The sequence below is a fragment of the Panthera onca genome, chromosome X (assembly GCF_046562875.1).
Source record: "Panthera onca isolate mPanOnc1 chromosome X, mPanOnc1 haplotype 2, whole genome shotgun sequence".
Taxonomy (NCBI): domain Eukaryota; kingdom Metazoa; phylum Chordata; class Mammalia; order Carnivora; family Felidae; genus Panthera; species Panthera onca.
The window spans coordinates 86,718,453-86,736,989 of NC_138357.1; the positions used below are offsets into that span (position 1 = coordinate 86,718,453).

General features: G+C 41.1%; 1 long non-coding RNA gene across 10 annotated transcripts in view; it reads right to left on the minus strand.

Annotated features, from left to right (window-relative positions):
- LOC145713622 (uncharacterized) overlaps positions 1-18,537 on the minus strand; it is a 171,952-nt gene that overhangs the window by 4,510 nt on the left and 148,905 nt on the right. For 2 of the 10 annotated variants that reach the window (XR_014136653.1, XR_014136658.1), the window contains one exon: positions 4,413-4,524. The exons of 5 other annotated variants lie outside the window; for them this stretch is intronic. This is a non-coding gene — a long non-coding RNA (uncharacterized LOC145713622). Of the gene's footprint in view, positions 1-891; positions 1,000-1,415; positions 1,545-3,297; positions 3,317-4,412; positions 4,525-18,537 lie in introns of those variants that run through there. 3 more of the 10 variants (XR_014136660.1, XR_014136655.1, XR_014136657.1) reach the window with 3 other exon arrangements.

Sequence of the window (18,537 nt, forward strand, 5' to 3'; positions counted from 1 at the left end):
TATTTGCAAAACCTTTGTTTCACAGCAATTTGGCAGACAACGGACCTTCAAGTACTTGAAAAAACATACAACTTTCCTAAAAAGATTTCATTTCACAACTGGACTCTCCACTATGAAGAGATTTTGTAATATACAGTCTTGTCTAGCTCTCCACGGACCATTCTCAATTCCATGCTCTGTCAGCAGTTTCAAGTGCCCCCAGGACTCAGATGCCTCCAATAGCACCCCTTAGACAACTCCATTTTCATCTGGCACTCTCCCTTTCCCAGCCCCACGACCAGGACATGGGCTATGGTGGGCCATACCTCTGAGGATGACGACTTCATGGACTTACTCCCCGGAGGCCAGGAACCACACTGCCCTTACCCACCTAAAGGCAAATAGCAACCTCTTCACATTCACTCAAACTTAAATTCCTGGGCAGACTAATCTGCAGACCTGCTGATTCTCAGTGAGAAAAAATCTACATGGTAAGCCTCGACATGCTCAGCTCAGCACCCAGAACACGCTGCACATGCTCTCACGCCAACCACCACGGAGAAAGTTCTGGGCAGTGGGCATGTGCACTGCATCCTGCAAGCCACATGGGAAGGGCTTCCCTGCCCCTCACTGGGGCTCCACCAAAAATTCCCCAAATCTGCCCTCCGTCGGCAGTTCCTGGCGCCTCCAAGACCGATACCTCAAATAACATCGTCAAGACTCGCCCCATCTTCATCTGACCCCCTTTCTCACCCGCCCATTGCCCTCCCTTGTCTCAGCCCCCCTCTAACAAAGACAAAAGCCATGGCAGCCACAACACCTGTAAAGAGAAAGGTGACCTTCCTCCTCAGCAACAAGAAACGGCCACCCTGACCTGCCTGAAGCCCGCTGGCTCTTTCCTCACTCACTCACATTTAAGCTCCTGGGAGAACGATCAAGTCTCAGAGAGAAAGACTCCAGGCGGTAGGACGCGACCCCAACAGCTCAGCACTCAGAACACACTGCACACGTTCCATACCAATAACGGCTGGAAAGGCGCACAGCATTGGACATGCGCACTACCTTCGCACGTACCACGTGGTTATGACTTCCGCACCCTTCATTCACGCCCACACCGACAATTCCCAAATCCACCCTTTGTCAGTTCCTGGTGCCTCTAAGACCCAGATACCTCAGAATTTGCCCTAAGCCTTGCCCCCTCTTCATGCGACCCCCTCCCCTCCACAGCTCACCGTCCTCACTAGTTCTGGCCCCGCCACTGTGACATGAGCTATGGTGGCCGCAACGCCTATGAGGGCAAAGACCTCAAGGACCTTCCTCCTCAGAGGCCAGGAACTATATGGCCTGACCCACCCAAAGCCCACTGGCTCTCTCCTCACACTCACACTTAAACTTCTGGGCAGACTCATCTGCCTACCAATTGGTAAAAGACGTACCAAGTGAATCTTAGCGAGAAAGAATCCAGATGATAGGACGCGATCCACACAGTGCTGCGCACGGAACGCTTTGCACACGACCCAAGTCAGTGGCTGATGGGAAAATGCTGGGCACTGGGCATGCGCATGCTGTGTGGGCGGGGCTTTCTCATTCCTTCATCCTTGACCCCACTGAGGATTCCTGAATCTGCACTTTGTCAAAAGTACCTGGTGTCTCTGGCATCCAGATACTTCAAATAACATCCCCAAGACTAACCCCATTTTCATCTGAGCCCTTTGTGGTCCACCATCCTCCCTTGTCCTGCCCCCACCACAACAAGGGCTGTGGCAGCCACAAGCCCTGTGAGGAGAAAGATGTGATGGCCTTAAGGAACTTCCTCCCCAGAGGACACAGATCTCACCGCCTAAACCCATCTGAGTCCTGCTGGCTCCCTCTCACATTCAAGCATTCACACCTATTCACACTTACAGTTGCTGAGAGACAGCAAGGAGCCTGCTGGAGAATCAGAAAGGGAATGAAAATGGTTAGATACCATCTTCTGTTGCCACCCAAACACAACCTCTGTGGGGTCAACTTCACCAGCCAATCCCAAGATTTGGACATATGTGTAGTAACACCTGTGTGTATGCACAGTGATGTATATATCGAATAGGCTGTAGATCCAGCCTTCCCCATCCAAGCAGAGATTCTGCCATGCCTGAAGCAGGACATTGTTTCCTAGTCCTGGAAGACCTGTCCTTCCCTTCTCCACCCCCAAAATCTTTCAGTCCTTCTGTCTAGGACTGTTCCCAGCCCTGCATTTCACCTGCCAATTGGCCCTTCAAGTTTTCTTCTCAGTGCAGCTGCCCCAGTTGCCCTCAAGAGTCTTTAGTCTCCTTAGAGATGTGTGAGAGCTTTTAGGCTCTGAAAGTCTACAAAGCCATTTCAAGAATGAAAGGAATCCAGAAAAATATAAAGAAAAGGACTGATAAATTCAAATATATAAGCTTTGAAACTTGCAGACATCCTGTAACCTAAAACTTCTACTTCTAAAACTTTATGTTAAGGAAACTGTCTTGGAGGAGCCTGTGTTAAACATTTGACTTCATCTCAGGTCATGATCTCATGCTTTGTGAATTAGAGCCCCCCCCCTCCCATCGAGTGAGCTCAAGCCCTGCTCGAAGTGAGCCCCACTTCTCTCTTTCTCTCTATCTCTCTCTCCCTACCCCTTGCTCACTTCCCCCCCTCCCCTCAAAAAAAAGGGAAACTGTCTTGGATGTGAACAAAGATTTAGATACATGGGATTTCCAAAGCAGCTTAATTTATAAAAGAATGGTCACGGACTTACTATATAAGTAAACTGCAACACATTTGAAAATGAAATGTGGCCGTCCATCACAAACCAATGCTGAATAATGTTTGCTGTCATAGTTGTGCTGCTCACACTGAGTTATAAACTTGAAACAGCTGGTTATGTAGCACTGTGTATGTGCAGCATGATCCCAAAAGAAGAGGGAGACTTTAGAAAAGTTCACCTCTTCCTCCTGTCAGACAGTAAATATGCTTTGTTTCTCTGGAAAACAAGCCAGCACATTCCAGGACTACAAAGACACAGGGTTACTCCAAGGGTAACACAGCATATAAAATACAGTCCTCAGGGTTGTAGGTCTCCTGCATCTGGTGAGCCTTCAAAGGCTTCACCATCACCTAGATGGACTGGTCCTCCACTGTCAGGGAAAGAGCGAGAGTAGAGGAGAGAAGGGGGTGGACAGCGGACTATTGTCCCTGATTTTAGCAAACAAAGGTAAGTACCTACAAGACAGAAAGGAATTTGACCTTGCGCCCTACCTCCCCCCAACCAGAAACCCTTGCTGTCTTGCATTCCCAGACCCTGCAGGTTACCTTTAGAGAAGCACAGGTTCTTTGAGAGTTAGAAAGATCCCCTGTGGCAGAAGTAGAATTACCACATCCCTCCCTTTTTCCCTCACTCCCTTTCTCTCACCCTCCCTGTCTCATACAGACAAGATATAGAGGCAATTTAGAGCCAAGTGTAAAGAACATGTAATTCTTCTTTGATCAGGAAGGGAATTAGGGATAACCACTTTTAATATCTAATCAAGAACTGTCCTACAACTCAGATCTTTATGTGTATGAAATAAAGATTTATTGATAAGGACTAAGGTCTCATACTCTTCAGTCAGCATAAACTGTGGGATCTGACCTCAGGCTCATGTTTCTCCTCAGGTGAGCTCTTTTATTGGCTCTTAGTCATTTCCTGTTATCTCTTGGAAAGGTTATCTGCTGCCCAGCTGTCTCCCTGACCTTGGTGCTTTGTCTGTTGGCAGCAGCTGTGTTCTCTGGGTAGGATCAAGTTTCTTCAGGACACTGGGAAGATGGAGTCCTGTCCGTGTGAGAGGTTAGAGTCTAAACTGAAAAAAAAATCCAATTTTCTCAGTGCCACAAGCCTTCTGGGTAACCTCATCCTCAGGCAGCATTAGCACAGAGCAACCACTATGACCACGGACAATCAGGTACTCCCAAACCTTTGTGTCATTGTGAAGACTGTAGATATCATTTCATTTTATTTGTTTTATAGCACAAGTAATATATGCTCCTTAAAAATAATTCAGCCACTAAGAATTGCTCAGTCCCACTGTCATGTCATTATTATTTAAATACCAGCATGAGGTCATCTTAATTCTGGGTAGAATTAACATCTGGAAGTAATAGCATTGTCACTAGGACCACTGAGAGGAGCCACAAGGCATCCCTTTCTGCCCTTCCTGTCCCTCTCCTCCCCTCCCTCACCATAGCAGAGGGAAAAGAGACTTTTTGTCCACCCATTTACCATTGTTGGAGATGATAATCAAGAGTGGGGACTAGCAACTGTGCCCAGTCTGGAGTGGAGCAGGTGTCAAGGTCCAACCCCAGGCCAAGGCTGAGGGGGTGCATGGGCCAAATGTGAGCCCTGTTCAGACGGTCCAGAAACCCAATAGGAGAAATGTGGTATATGCTACCTGGGTCAGCTGTGAGCAGGATGTACAGACACAAAACCATGATGAAGCTGTGATGAGGTGCCACCTATGGCGGTACAGTGAGTGGGATGATGACCCAGCCTGTTTCCAATACCTGGAGGAGGGAACGATTCAGGGTCACACACTGACCACAAGTGTGTACTTCAGAGGGAGATAATGGTGGTGGGGAGTGGTCTGTTCTTCCCTGTCTGGCCTTCTTCTGGCCAGGGTACTGCCCCTGGTGGTCTGAATATGGGCCAGACCTGGGAGTTACTGCCCACAACCACCACCCTAATGTGCAGTTGGGAAAAACCCAAACAGCTAGCCTTGGAGAGAGAGAGAAAGACAGCAATAGAAGGCGTAGCTAGGATGTATGAGGGATGTTTGTGTTGAGCCCCAACAGCTTATGTAACCCATCCCCACCTTCTTAGATGAGGGAAAGGAAGCAGGTTTAAAGATTCATGAGAAACTCCTGATACTCTCAACATATTACAATTAGTAATGCACTTAGCATTCTTTCCCAGAAATCTCCCTTCTGGAATTCATCCTAAAGGTATATTCATTCAAGTAGACTGCTGTATATACACAACAGTTGTAAGAATTCAAAAGTACTTATGTGTCCAGTAATGTACTTGCTCATGTGAACTGCAGTAAAACTAGACAATGGAAGTTTTGCAGTCATTGAAGAATTAGATAAATTAACATATATTGATATATATTGGTGTCCATTAATTAAGGTTAAATAATACCCAAAAAAGCATAGAACACTACAGTATGATTTTGTTTATTAAAAAAAATTAATGTTTATTTATTTTTGAGAGAGACAGAGCACAAGTGGAGGAGGGGCATAGAGAGAGGGAGACACAGAATGAATCTGAAGCAAGCTCCAGGCTCTGAGCTGTCAGCACAGAGCCCAACTCGAGGCTCAAACACATGGACTGTGAGATCATGACCTGATCCGAAGTTGGATGCTTAACTGACTGAGCCACCCAGGTGCCCTTGATTCTATTTATTTTAAACAGACACATGGGTATATTTTATGTTGATTATTCCTCATCTTTGTACTATTATGAGAAAAATTGGAATGAATATCTTATTTTTGCACTGTAGCACATTTTTCTTATATTTTCTTACAATGTATTCCCGAAAACTGAATTGCTGGATGAAAGGAAAGTTGGGCTTTAAAGGTTTTTAATTTGTATTGCTAGATGATTCTAAGATATGAGAAAACATTTTACACTCCAGTCAGTGTGTGTAAACTTACCTAACCTTACACCTAAGGAGCTAGAAAAAGAACAACAAACAAAGCCTAAAGCCAGCAGAAGGAAGGAAGTAATAAGGATTAGAATGGAAATAAGTGATATGTAAACTTAAAAAAAAACGATAGTACAGATTAATGAAACCAGGAGCTGGTTCTTTAAAAAAAAATTTAAAAATTGATAAACCTCTATCCAGCATTATCAACAAGAAAAGAGAACGGACCCAAATAAATAAAATCACAAATGAGACAGGAGAAATAACAACCAACACCACAGAAATACAAATAATTATATGAGAATATTATGAAAAACTATATGTCAACAAATTGGGTAAAAGGGAAGATATGGATAAATTCTTAGGAACATATAAACTACCAAAACTGAAACAGGAAGAAAGAGAAAGCTTTAAAAGACCAATAACCAGCAAAGAAATTGAATCAGAAATAAAAAATTCCTAACAAAAGTCCAGGGCCAGATGGCTTCACAGGTGAATTCTTACCAAATATTTAAAGAGTGAATACCTATTCTTGGAGAGAAGTTAAGATGGCAGGACAACATGGAGACCATGAGCTTGACTTATCCCTGAAATACAGCTAGATCAGCACCAAAACATTTTTTTAATATGAAATTTATTGTCAAATTGGTTTCCATAAAACACCCAGTGCTCATCCCAACAGGTGCCCTCCTCAATGCCCATTACCCACTTTCCCCTCCCTCCCACCCCCATCAACCCTCAGTTTATTGTCAGTTTTTAAGAGTCTCTTATGGTTTGGCTCCCTCCCTCTCTAACTTTTTTTTTCCTCCCCTTCCCCCATGGTCTTCTGTTAATTTTCTCAGTATCCACATAAGAGTGAAAACATATGGTATCTGTCTTTCTCTGTATGACTTATTTCACTTAGCAAAACACTCTCCAGTTCTATCCACATTGCTACAAAAGGCCATATTTCATTCTTTCTCATTGCCAAGTAGTATTCCATTGTGTATATAAACCACAATTTCTTTATCCATTCATCAGTTGATGGACATTTAGGCTCTTTCCATAATTAGGCTATTGTTGTAAGCGCTGCTATAAACCTTGAGGTACAAGTGCCCTTATGCATCAGCACCAAAACATTTTGAACACCTAGGAAATTGATCTGAGGATTAGCACAACAATCTGCATAACTTGAGCCACAGAACTTGGCAGGTACATGGTGCAGAGAGGTGAACTGAGGGAGAGAAAAACCACGGAGGGTAGGGAGCTGTTTTTGTGGAGAGAGAATGGAAAAAGAGAAAGGGAGAGAGTGCAGCGCATCAGGATTGTGGAAGAAAAGCACTCCCCCTGAAAGTAGCTAGAGAGAAAGAGTGAAAACACTCGAAGGGGACTGAACAAGAAATATGTTCCCCAAAACCACTGACAGGAAGAAAGGAGAGGGTTTCAATAACACCAGGATTCTATAAACAGTGGAGTGCAGAGTCTGAAGTTTCAGAGCTCAGTGCCTGGCAGTGCTCTGGTGAGGAAGTAGGGCGAATCCCCAGGAGCAAGCAGTGGGGTCTGAGGGGTCCATGTGCTAATGGGGAAAAGCAGTTCCCCTGCTTGGAGTGCACTTGGTAGAGGCCATATGGCCTCCCCACAGGCAAAGGTCCCAGAGGACCTTGGAGAGCAGCCACGTTTGCTGGTATTGAGACAAAGACACCAGAGTGTGGTGAAACCTGGCACCCGCTGTGTGATGTGATTTGCCATAATCTCTGAACCTCTGCCACTGCACGAGCTTGCACAAACATTTTCTGCAGAAAGGCAGCACCCAGCAATTGCTCAGTGAGATCCTATCCAAGAGAGTCAGCACAGGTCCAAGTCACAGGGATCTCTGAAGTGTGGGGTTTTGAAACACAGCCCCATCTGAGATAAAACTCTGGAGGGAGGTGCTGCCTGGCAGGTGAACAGCTTGGACACAGACAGAGTAGAAGCAGGGAGTGAACAGAGGCCTGAGACAAAGGAGGGGTGCTTGATTGTAGGTCAGTGAGAGCGTGAAGTTCCTGTGCCAGAGACTAGGGAGCTGGAGCTCCCATGCATGCACATGCACAACACACTGATACACCTCAGTAAGATAAGCGGCACCATGTAGTTACACCAAGCCCCGCCCAACTGCACCCTCCAAGCACATCGCCTAGAAGACCAGCACAAGCCACTCCACCTGCTTAGTGCACAGACTATAGAGGGCCTCATAGTTTCAGTTCTAGGGGAAAATGAATGTAACTTCTTTCAGGTTTAAATTTTTGCTGATTAATTTATTTATTCACTTTCTTTGCTTCTATTTCTGCTTAAATTGTTTTCTTTTTCTACCCTCTCTTGGATACAGAAAATTTTATTTTTCTTACTTTACTTTTTATTTTTTTTATTCTACTTAATTTTCTTTATTTTCTTTTATTCTATTTTATTATATAATCTTTTTAATTTTTAATTTTTTCTTACTTTTTTCCCTTTTCTTTCTGTTATTTCTCTATTCTCTCAAGCTTCTCTCAACAAGCAGATCAAAACACACCTAGAATCTAGCTTCATTTATTGGATTTTTTGTTTTAATTTTTTAATTTTTACTTTTTATTTTATTATTTTTTTCTTCCTCCAAAATGACAAAATGAAGGAATTCACCCCAAATAAAGAACAGGAAGAAATGACAGCCAGTGGCTTAATCAACACAGATATAAGTAAGATGTATGAACTAGAATTTAGAATCATGATAATAAGAATACTATCTGGGGTTGAAAAAAGCATAGAATCCCTTTCTGAGGAGATGAAATAAATAAAATCTAGTCAGATGAAATTAAAAATGCTATAACCGAGATGTAATCTTGAATAGATGTCACAATGGCAAGGATGGACAAAGCAGAGCAGTGAATTAGTGATATAGAAGATAAAATTATGGAGAATAATGAAGCAGAAAAAAAGGAGGAAAACAAAGGCAAAAGATCATGATACAAGACTTAGAAAAATTAGTGATTTATTAAAAAGGAATAACATCTGAATCATAGGAGTCCCAGAAGATGAAGAAAGAGAAAAAGGGACAGAGGTTTATGTGAGCAAATTATAGTGGAAAACTTCCCTAATCTTGGGAAAGACACAGACATCAAAATCCAAAAAGCACAGAGAATTCCAATTAGATTCAACAAAAACTGACCATCATCAAGGCATACCATGGTCAAATTCACAAAATACACAGACAAGGAAAGAATTATGAAAGCAGAAAGGGAAAAAAAGTCCTTAACCTATAGGGGAAGACAGATCAGGTTCGCAGCAGACATACCCACAGAAACCTGGCAGGCTAGAAAGGAATGGCAGGATGTATTCAACATTCTGAATCAGAAAAATATGCAGCCAAGAATTCCTTATCCAGAAAGGCTGTCATTCAAAATAGAAAGAGAGATAACGAGTTTCCCAGACAAACAAAAAGTAAAAGAGTTCATGACCACTAAACTAGCCTCGCAAGAAATCTCAAGGGAGACTCTTTGAGTGAAGAAAAGATGAAACAAAACAAAAAAGACCAAAAGCAACAAAGACTATAAAGGACCAGAGAATATCACCAGAAACTCCAACTCTACAGGCAACACAATGGCACTAAATTCATATCTTTTAGTACTCAGTCTAAATGTCAATTGACTAAATTCTCTAATCAAAAGACATAGGGTATCATAATAGATAAGAAAACAAGACCCATCTATATGCTGCTTATAAGAGACTCATTCTAGACCTAAAGACACCTGCAGATTGAAAGTAAGGGTATGGGGAACCATTTATCATGCTAATGGTCATCAAAAGAAAGCTGGAGTAGCCATAATTCTATCAGGTAAACTAAATTTTAAAATCAAGGCTGTAACAAGAGATGAAGAAGGGCATTATAGCATAATTAAGGGGACTATCCATGAAGAAAAATCTAAAAATTATAAATATTTATGCCCCCAATGTGGAACACCAAATACATAAATCAATTAATCACAAACATAAACTCATTGATAATAATACCATACTAGTAGGGGACTTCAACACCCCACTTACAACAATGGACAGATCATCTATGCAGAAAATCGACAAGGAAAAAATGCCTGTGTGTGACACACTGGACCAGATGGACTTAACATATATATTCAGAACATTTCATCCTAAAGCAGCAGAATATACATTCTTCTCAAGTGCACATGGAACATTCTCCAGAATAGATCACATACTGGGTCATAAATGAGCCCTCAACAAGTACAAAAATAGCAAGATCATACCTTGTATATTTTCAGACCACAACACTATGAAACTCGACATCAACCATAAGAAAAAATTTGGAAAGACCATAAATACTTGGAGATTAAAGAATATTCCACTAAAGAATGAATGGGCTAACCAAGAAATCAAAGAGGAAATTAAAACGTACATGGAAGCCAAGGAAAATGAAAACACGACAGCCAAAAACCTCTGGGATGCAACAAAGGCAATCATAAGAGGGAAGTACATAGCTATCCAGACATTCCTAAATAAGGAAGAAAGGTCTCAAATACACAATGTAACCTAACACCGAAAAGAGCTGGAAAAAGAACAGCAAATAAAGCCCAATACCAGCAGAAGAAGGGAAATAATAAAAATTAGGGCAGAAATAAATGATATTGAAATTTAAAAAAACGCAGTAGAACAGATCAATGAAACCAGGAGCTGGTTCCTTGAAGGAATTAACAAAATTGATAAACCTCTACCCATATTGATCAAAAAGAAAAAGGAAAGGACCCAAGTAAATAATATAAAAAATGAAAGAGGAGAGATCACAACCAACACCACAGAAATACAAACAATAATAAGAGAATGTGATGAGCAATTATATGCCAACAAATTAGGCAATCTGAAAGAAATGGACAAATTCATAGAAACATATAAACTACAAAAACTGAAACAGGAAGAAATAGAAAATTTGAACAGACCCATAACCAATAAATAAATTGAACCAGTAATCAAAAATCTCCCAAAAAACAAGAGTCCAGGGTTGGATGGCTTTCAGGGGAATTCTACCAAATATTTCAAAAAGAGTTAACACCTATTCTTTTGAAGCTGTTCCAAAAAATAGAAATGGAAGGAAAACTTCCAAACTCATTCTATGAGGCTAGAATTACCTTGATTCCAAAACCAAAGATCCCTCTAAAAAGGAGAACTACAGACCAATTTCCCTGATGAACAAGGATGCAAAAATTCTCAAAAAGATATTTGCAAATTAGATCCAACAAAACATTAAAAGAATTAATCACCACAATTAAAGGGGATTTATTCCTGGGATATAGGGCTGGTTCAATTTCCACAAATCAATCAATGTGTTACATCACATTAATAGAACAAAGGATAAGAACCACATGATCCTCTCAATAGACACAGAAAAAGCATTTGACAAAATACAGCATCCTTTCTTGACAAAACCCCTCAAGAAAGTTGGGATAGAAGGATCATACCTCAAGATCATAAAGGCCATATACGAAAGATGCACAGCTAATATCATCCTCAATGGGGAAAAACTGAGAATTTTCCCCCTAAGGTCAAGAACAAGACAGGGATGTCCACTCTCACCACTGTTATTCAACATAGTGTTCGAAGTCCTAGCCTCAGCAATCAGAAAACACAAAGAAATAAAAGGTATCCAAATCAGCAGGGAGGCAATCAAACTTTCACTCTTTGCAGACGACATGATACTCTATGTGGAAAACCCAAAAGACTCCACCAAAAAATTGCTAGAACTGATACATGAATTCAGCAAGTTGCAGGATATAAAATCAATGCACAGAAATCAGTTGCATTTCTATACACCAATAATGAAGCAGCAGAAAGAAAAATCAAGGAATCAATCCCATTTACAATTTGCACCAAAACCCATAAAATACCTAGGAATAAACCAAACCAAAGAGGTGGAAAATCTGTATAGTAAAAACTATAGAAAGCTTATGAAAGAAATTGAAAAGGCACAAAAAAAATGGAAAATATTCCATGCTCATGTATTGGAAGAACAAATATTTTTAAATGTCGATACTACCCAAAGCGGTCTACGTATTCAATGCCATCCATATCAAAATAACACCAGCATTCCTCACAGAACTAAAACAAACAATCCTAAAATTTGTATGGAACCAGAAAAGACCCCGAATAGCCAAAGCAATCCTGAAAAAGAAAACCAAAGCTTTCTCGACTTCAAGCTGTATCATAAAGCTGTTATCATCGAGACAGTATGGTACTAGCACAAAAACAGACACATAGATCAATGGAACAGAATTGAGAACCCAGAATTGGACTCAGAAATTTATGGCCAACTAATCTTTGACAAAACAAGAAAGAACATCCAATGGAAAAAAGACAGTCTCTTCAGCAAATGGTGTTGGGAAAACTGGACAGTGACATGCAAAAGAATGAACCTGTACCACTTTCTTACACCATATAGAAAAATAAACTCAAAATGGATGAGTGACCTAAATGTAAGAAAGGAAGCCATCAAAATCCTAGAGGAGAAAATAGGCAACAACCTCTTTCACCACGGCAACAGCAACTTCATACTTGAGATGTCTCCAGAGGCAGGGGAAACAAAAGCAACTATTGGGACCTCTTCAAGATAAAAAGCTTCTACACAGTGAAGGAAACAATCAGCAAAACTAAAAGGCAACTGACAGAATGGGGGAAGATATTTGCAAATGACATATCAGATAAAGGGTTAGTATCCAAAATCTATAAAGAACTTACCAAACTCAACACCCAAAAAACAAATAATCCAGTGAAGAAATGGGCAAAAGTCATGAATAGACACTTCTCCAAAGAAGACATCCAGATGGCTGACACATGAAAAAAATGCTCAACATCACTCATCATCAGGGAAATACAAATCAAAACCACAATGAGATACCACCTTACACCCGTCAGAATGGCTAAAATTAAAACTCAGGCAACAACACATGTAGGTGAGGATGTGGAGAAAGAGGAACCCTTTTGCATTCCTGGTGGGAATGCAAACTAGTGCAGTCACTCTGGAAAACAGTATAGAGGTTCCTCAAAAAATTAAAAATATAACTACCCTACAACCCAGCAATTGCACTACTAGGTATTTATCTGAGGGATACAGGTATGCTGTTTTGAAGGGGCACATGCACCTCAATGTTTATAGCAGCACTATCAACAATAGCCAAAGTATGGAAACAGCCCAAAGGTCCATCGACGGATGAATGGATAAAGAAGACGTGAGATATGTGTGTGTGTATATATATATAAACACACACATACACACACACACACACAGTGGAGTATTACTCGGCAATCAAACAGAATGAAACTTGCCATTTGCAACTACATGGATGGAACTAGAGGGTATTATGCTAAGCAAAATTAGTCCGTCAGAGAAAGACAAATATAATATGACTTCATTCATATGAGGACTTTAAGACACAGAACAGATGAACACAGGGAAGGGAAGCAAAACTAATATAAAAACAGGGAGAGGGACAAAACATAAGAGACTCTTAAATATGGAGAACAAACAGAGGGTTACTGGAGCGGTTGTGGGAAGGGGGATGGGCTAAATGGGTAAGGGGCATTAAGGAATCTACTCCTGAAATCATTGTTGCACTATATGCTAACTAACTTGTATGTAAATTTAAAAAATAAATAAATAATAAAAATTTTAAAAAGAAGTGAGGCTTTGAAATTTTTGAGAGTCTGTTTCCCAGATTTTTACCTGAGGTGTTTGAAAGTCTATGGTCAAGAGTAATGTCTTTGAAATCTTTGAGGGGCTAGGTTCCACATCTACATCTGAGACACTTAGGGAGTCTGTGCTCAGGGTTGAGTTCTCTGAATTCTTTGAAGATCTACCCCAAGGTTTCAGCCTGACATAATTGTGGGACTGCGATCAAAGTCTCAGGTTTCTGAACTTTCTGAGAGTCTGTGGCTCAGGGTCTGAGTCAGAGAGATTTGGGTGTCTGTGTTCACAGTTTGAGATCTCTGAAGACTTTGAGATATGTCCCAAGTGTTTCTTTTTATGTTTTGTCTTATGCGGGGGGGGGGGGTGAGAACGAGTGGGGGAGGGACAGAGAGAGAGGGAGACAGAGGATCCAACGTGGGCTCTGAGCTGACAGCAGAGAGCCAGATGCAGGGCTCGAACCCACAAGCCATGAGATCATGAACTGAGCAGAAGTCAGGCACTTAACCAACTGAGCCACCCAGGTGCCCCAAGGTTTAATCTGATTAATGTAGAGTGAGTGTTCAGGGTTTAAGGTTTGTGAATAGTTTGAGGGTCTGTATTTCAAGGCATGAAGTCTCTGAAACTTTAGAAGGTCTGTGTCCCAAGTTTGGGTCTAAGGTATTCGAGGTCTTAGTTCAAGAAATAAAGTTTTGAAACTTTCTGAGGGGATGTATTCAAAATTTTTGTCTGAGTTGTTTAAACGTCCACATTTAGGTTATAAGGTATATGTTTGAAAGTTTGAACCTGAGGTAGGATTCTGTGCTCAAGTTTGCTGAATTCCTTCAGGGTCTGCTCCAACATTTAAAGTGTATGTATGTATGTATGTATGTATTTGGAGAGAGGGAGGGAGGGGAAAAGAGAGAGATAGAATCCCAAGCAACAACACTGAGCCCGATGTGGGGCTCAAACTCATGAACCATGAGATCATGACCTGAGCCAAAACCAAGATCCAAATGCTTAACTGAGCCAGGCACCCCTGTTCCAACAATTAAATATGAGGTAACTAGGAATTTGTGTGCTAGGTGTGAGGTCCCTCAACTGTTTTTAAGTCTGTGCCTCAAGGTTTAACTCTGAGGTTTTTGGAGGTCTCTGTCGGTGACAGATGTCTCAAAACAATAGAATTGTTTTCAATAGAATTCTGTTTCCAAAGATTTAAGTCTGCGGTGTTCAGGGGTCTGTGTTTGGCATGTGAAGTCTTTGAACTTTTAGAGGATCTGGATTCCAAGTTTTGAATATGAGGTATTTGAGGTCTGTTTTCAGAGTGTGAAGTCTGTGATATTTTAGAGGCTGTGTCCCAAGGACTTAGTTGGAGTTATTTGGGGGTCCGTAGCCAAGGTATGATGTCTCTGAAATTTTGAGAGTCTCTGTCCTAAGGATTGATTCTGAGGGGGTTGGAAGTCTGTTCTGGGTGTGACTTCTCTAAACGCTTTAAGGTCTGTGACTCCAGGTTTTGACTCTAAAGTATTTGGTGCTCTGTGTTCACAGGGTGAGGTCTCTGAAGTCTTTAAAAATTTGTTGTAAGGTTTAAACCTAAAGTCACTGTGGATCTGTGTTCAGAGTGTGAGGCTTCTCATATCTTTTGGTGTCTTCATTTTAATGTTTGAGTCTGAGGTATTTGGGGGTCTCTGTTCAGAGTGAGAGGTCTCTAAAACCTATAGGGGTCTGTTTCCAAAGGCTTAAGTTTCATGTATTTGGAGGTCTGTATTCATGGCATGAGGTCTCTATGCTTTCCAAGGATCTATGTCCCAAAGATTAAGCCTGAGTTATTTATAGGTCTGTATTCAGAGTTTGAAGCCTCTGAGATTTTCAGCTTGTGTTCTGAGGGTTTAGTCTTAGCAATTAGGAGACTTGTTTTCAGGGTGTGTGATTGTTGAACTTTTAGAATGTCTGAGTCCCACATTTCTGTCTGAGGTATTAGGGGGTCTGTATTCAAGAAGTGAGGTCCATGAATTCTTTGCAAGTGTTTCTTCCAAGTTTTTTGCCTGAGGTGTTTGTGAAGTCTGTGTTTAGGGTATGAGGTCTCTGATCTCTCTAAGAGCATATATTCCATGTTTTGAGTCAGGTATTTAGAGGTGTGTGCTCATGTTCTCTGAAAATTTTCAGGGTCAGTCCAAAGGTTTGAGTTTGAAGTAACTGCTGGTTTGTGTTCAGGATATGAGGTCTCTGAAATTTTTCAGGGTCTACAGCATAAGGTTTGAATCTGAGGTAATTGAGGGTCTGTGATAAAGTTGTAAAGTCTTTGAAATTTTAAGCTTGGATCCCAAGTTTCAGAGGTATTTTTGCTCTGTGTTCAAAGAGTAAGGTCCTTGAAGTCTTTTAAGTTCTGAGCTCCAAGTTTTTTGTCTGAGTTGATTAGATGCCTCTGTTCAGGATGTGAGGTCTCTGAACTCTGAGAATCTATGTTCAAAAGTTTAAACCTGGGGGCACCTGGGTGGTTCAGTCGGTTGGGTGTCTGACTCTTGGTTTCAGCTCAGGTCATGATCTCACAGTTTGTGAGTTCAAGCCCCACATCGTGCTCTGCACTGACGATGTAGAACCTGCTTGGAATTCTCTATTCCTCTCTCTCTCTGCCCCTCCCCTTCTCACGTTCTTTCTCACAAAATAAATAAACTTTTAAAAAAGGGTTTAAATCTGAGGTATTTGGAGGTCTGTGTTCATGGGTGTGCCTGAAGTCTTTGAGGGTCTGTGTCAAGGTTTGAAACAGGGGTTCTGGGAGTCTGTGGCCAGGGAATAAGAGGTGTCTGTATTTATTAACTGTCTGTGCTCCAAGGTTTGATCTGAAGTATTTGGGGGTCTGTGATCTGGGTGTGTGGTCTCTCTGTGCTGTAAAGATGTTAGTGTGAAAGTCTGATTTTGTTCTATGGGGCTGTGAGTTCAGAGTTGAAGGTTGTGAACCATTGTGATGATCTGCGTTCATAGGTTTCAGTCTGATGTTACAGGGGATCTGGGTTTGTGCATTAGGGATTTGTGGTTGGAGTATGAGGACTCTGAAATTTCTGGGTGTATTTGATACGAATTTTGAATCTGAGCTTCTGGAGTCTATATTCAGGGTGTGAAAGTCCTGATCTGTGAAGGTCTACATTGCCAGGTCAGGGTCTTAAGTGTTTGGTGGTACATGTTCAGTGAGTGAGGTATCTGACTCTTTGAAGATCCTTTTCTTCATAGGATTGATTCTGAGGTATTCGTGCATCTATATTTTGAGAGTAAGAGTTTGAAGACTTTGAGGGTCTATGATAATGAAATTGATGTATTGGCATGTCTGTGTTTAGAGTTGTAGTTCTATGAAATCTTTAAGGGTCTATGTTCCAAGATCTGAGGTCTTTTTTGTCTGTTTTCTGGGTGTAATACTCATAAATCTTGTAGGGCCTGTATTCTAATGTTTATATGACATATATGTATTTTTTTTAAGGAGTAAGTTTTCTGAACTCGTTGAAGGTCTGTGACCCAAGGTTGGAGTCTCGGGTATTTATAAGATTGTATGCCGGGTATAAGGGTCTATGCATTCATTGAGGGGCTAGGTTCCAAATATTCAATCACCAGTATTCAGAGGTGTGTCCATGTTGTAATGACACAGAATACTCCCATAATATGCATTCCAAGGTTGGAGTCTGAGGTATTCAGTGTCTCTTTTCAAGGTTGTAAGAGTCTGCCCTCTTTGAGGGTTTGTTTCCCAAGTTTGCTTACAATTTTTGTTTTCTGTTTTGTTTTTTTGGCATCTAAACTCAAGAATGTGAGGTCTCTCAACTTTAGAGGGTCAGAGCTCCGAGAGTTGTGTGTGTCATATTTGGTTATTGCTGTTCAGCCTGTGAAGTTTTGGGAGTCTGTGTTCAGGGTATGAGGTCTCTGAATTCTTTGGAACCTGTATTCCAAGATTTGAATCTGAGGTAACTGAATGAAGTACTATTTCTTGAGAGATCCTACATATACATAGCCAAAGGGTGGTGGAAACTTCTTTTTTTTAACATCATAAGCACATGTCCAAAATAGTGTCTGTAAACTAAAATGTCCTAAATAAGCCTTGCTCATAATAGATTTCCATTATGTTTTCTGATGCGAAAAATATCCTGAAGATATTGTAATGGTTGTTTTTAAAATGCAGCACATAATTGGCAGGAACAGCATTTCCAGGAAAAACATATTGTTTATAGTAACCCAGTCTTCCATTAGCAGTTGTTTCAGAAGAAGAACTCTTTGTGTATATTATATTTTTCTAAACCAAACTGTATTCTAACTCTGCATTAAAATATCAGGACTATGTTTAGAGTACACCTCAAATACCACATCCTGTACAAAATTTTCTTGGTCTTATAGATGCTAAAATGTTACCTAAAACCTTTCTAGAAATCCAGCCCACTCACACACACACACACCTCCCACCTGTAGCCAAAGGCAGAGTAAATTGTTCACCGTTCTTCACTCCTGTGGCATTATAATAATACATACTTTATGTGAGATTTCATTTCACCCTGTCTGCTGTGCCTCCTCCCACTGGGAGCAGAGCCAGGGACTATATCTTCTCTAAGTATTTTTGGTTCCTCCCACAGTGCCTGACGCACAGTGGGTGGTAGGTATTAATTCTGTTATTTATTCATCCATTACTCTCATAAGTCATCATACCTTTAATTCTGTTTACCTGAACCCATTCTGTCATGTTACTAATAGTGTTGATCTGATTTTGAAAAGAAGCATTCGTAAAGGGACCTGTGGTGGACACTGGGATGTACTACCCTTCTTCCCCTTCAATGACGGGCTTAGTCCTTCAGGTGCTGGGGGTTCTATTGTCAGACAGTTGTCAGCCCCTTATGGGATTGTCTCAACTGCAGAGAGCTGCCTCACTCAAGGTCACACACCTTCCCTGGGTGGCCTACATTTAATGACTGATCAAAATGGGGATATAAAGGCATATCATCGAGCCTTAACCTGATGGACATTCAAAAGATTCCCAAGGAGTCAGCCATGGCAGTAATTAGGCTTGCATCACAGTTCAAATTCCCCTTCCATGCATCCTGGCTACATTGTCAAATTTGTTGGCTGGGAGTTATTTATTCTGTTTTCTTATTACCCTTTCAATATCTGTAGGGTCTCATTGATAACCTAATGTATGTTCCTGATATCAGTCATGTATTTCCTCTTCCTAGTCTTATTCAGTCTAGC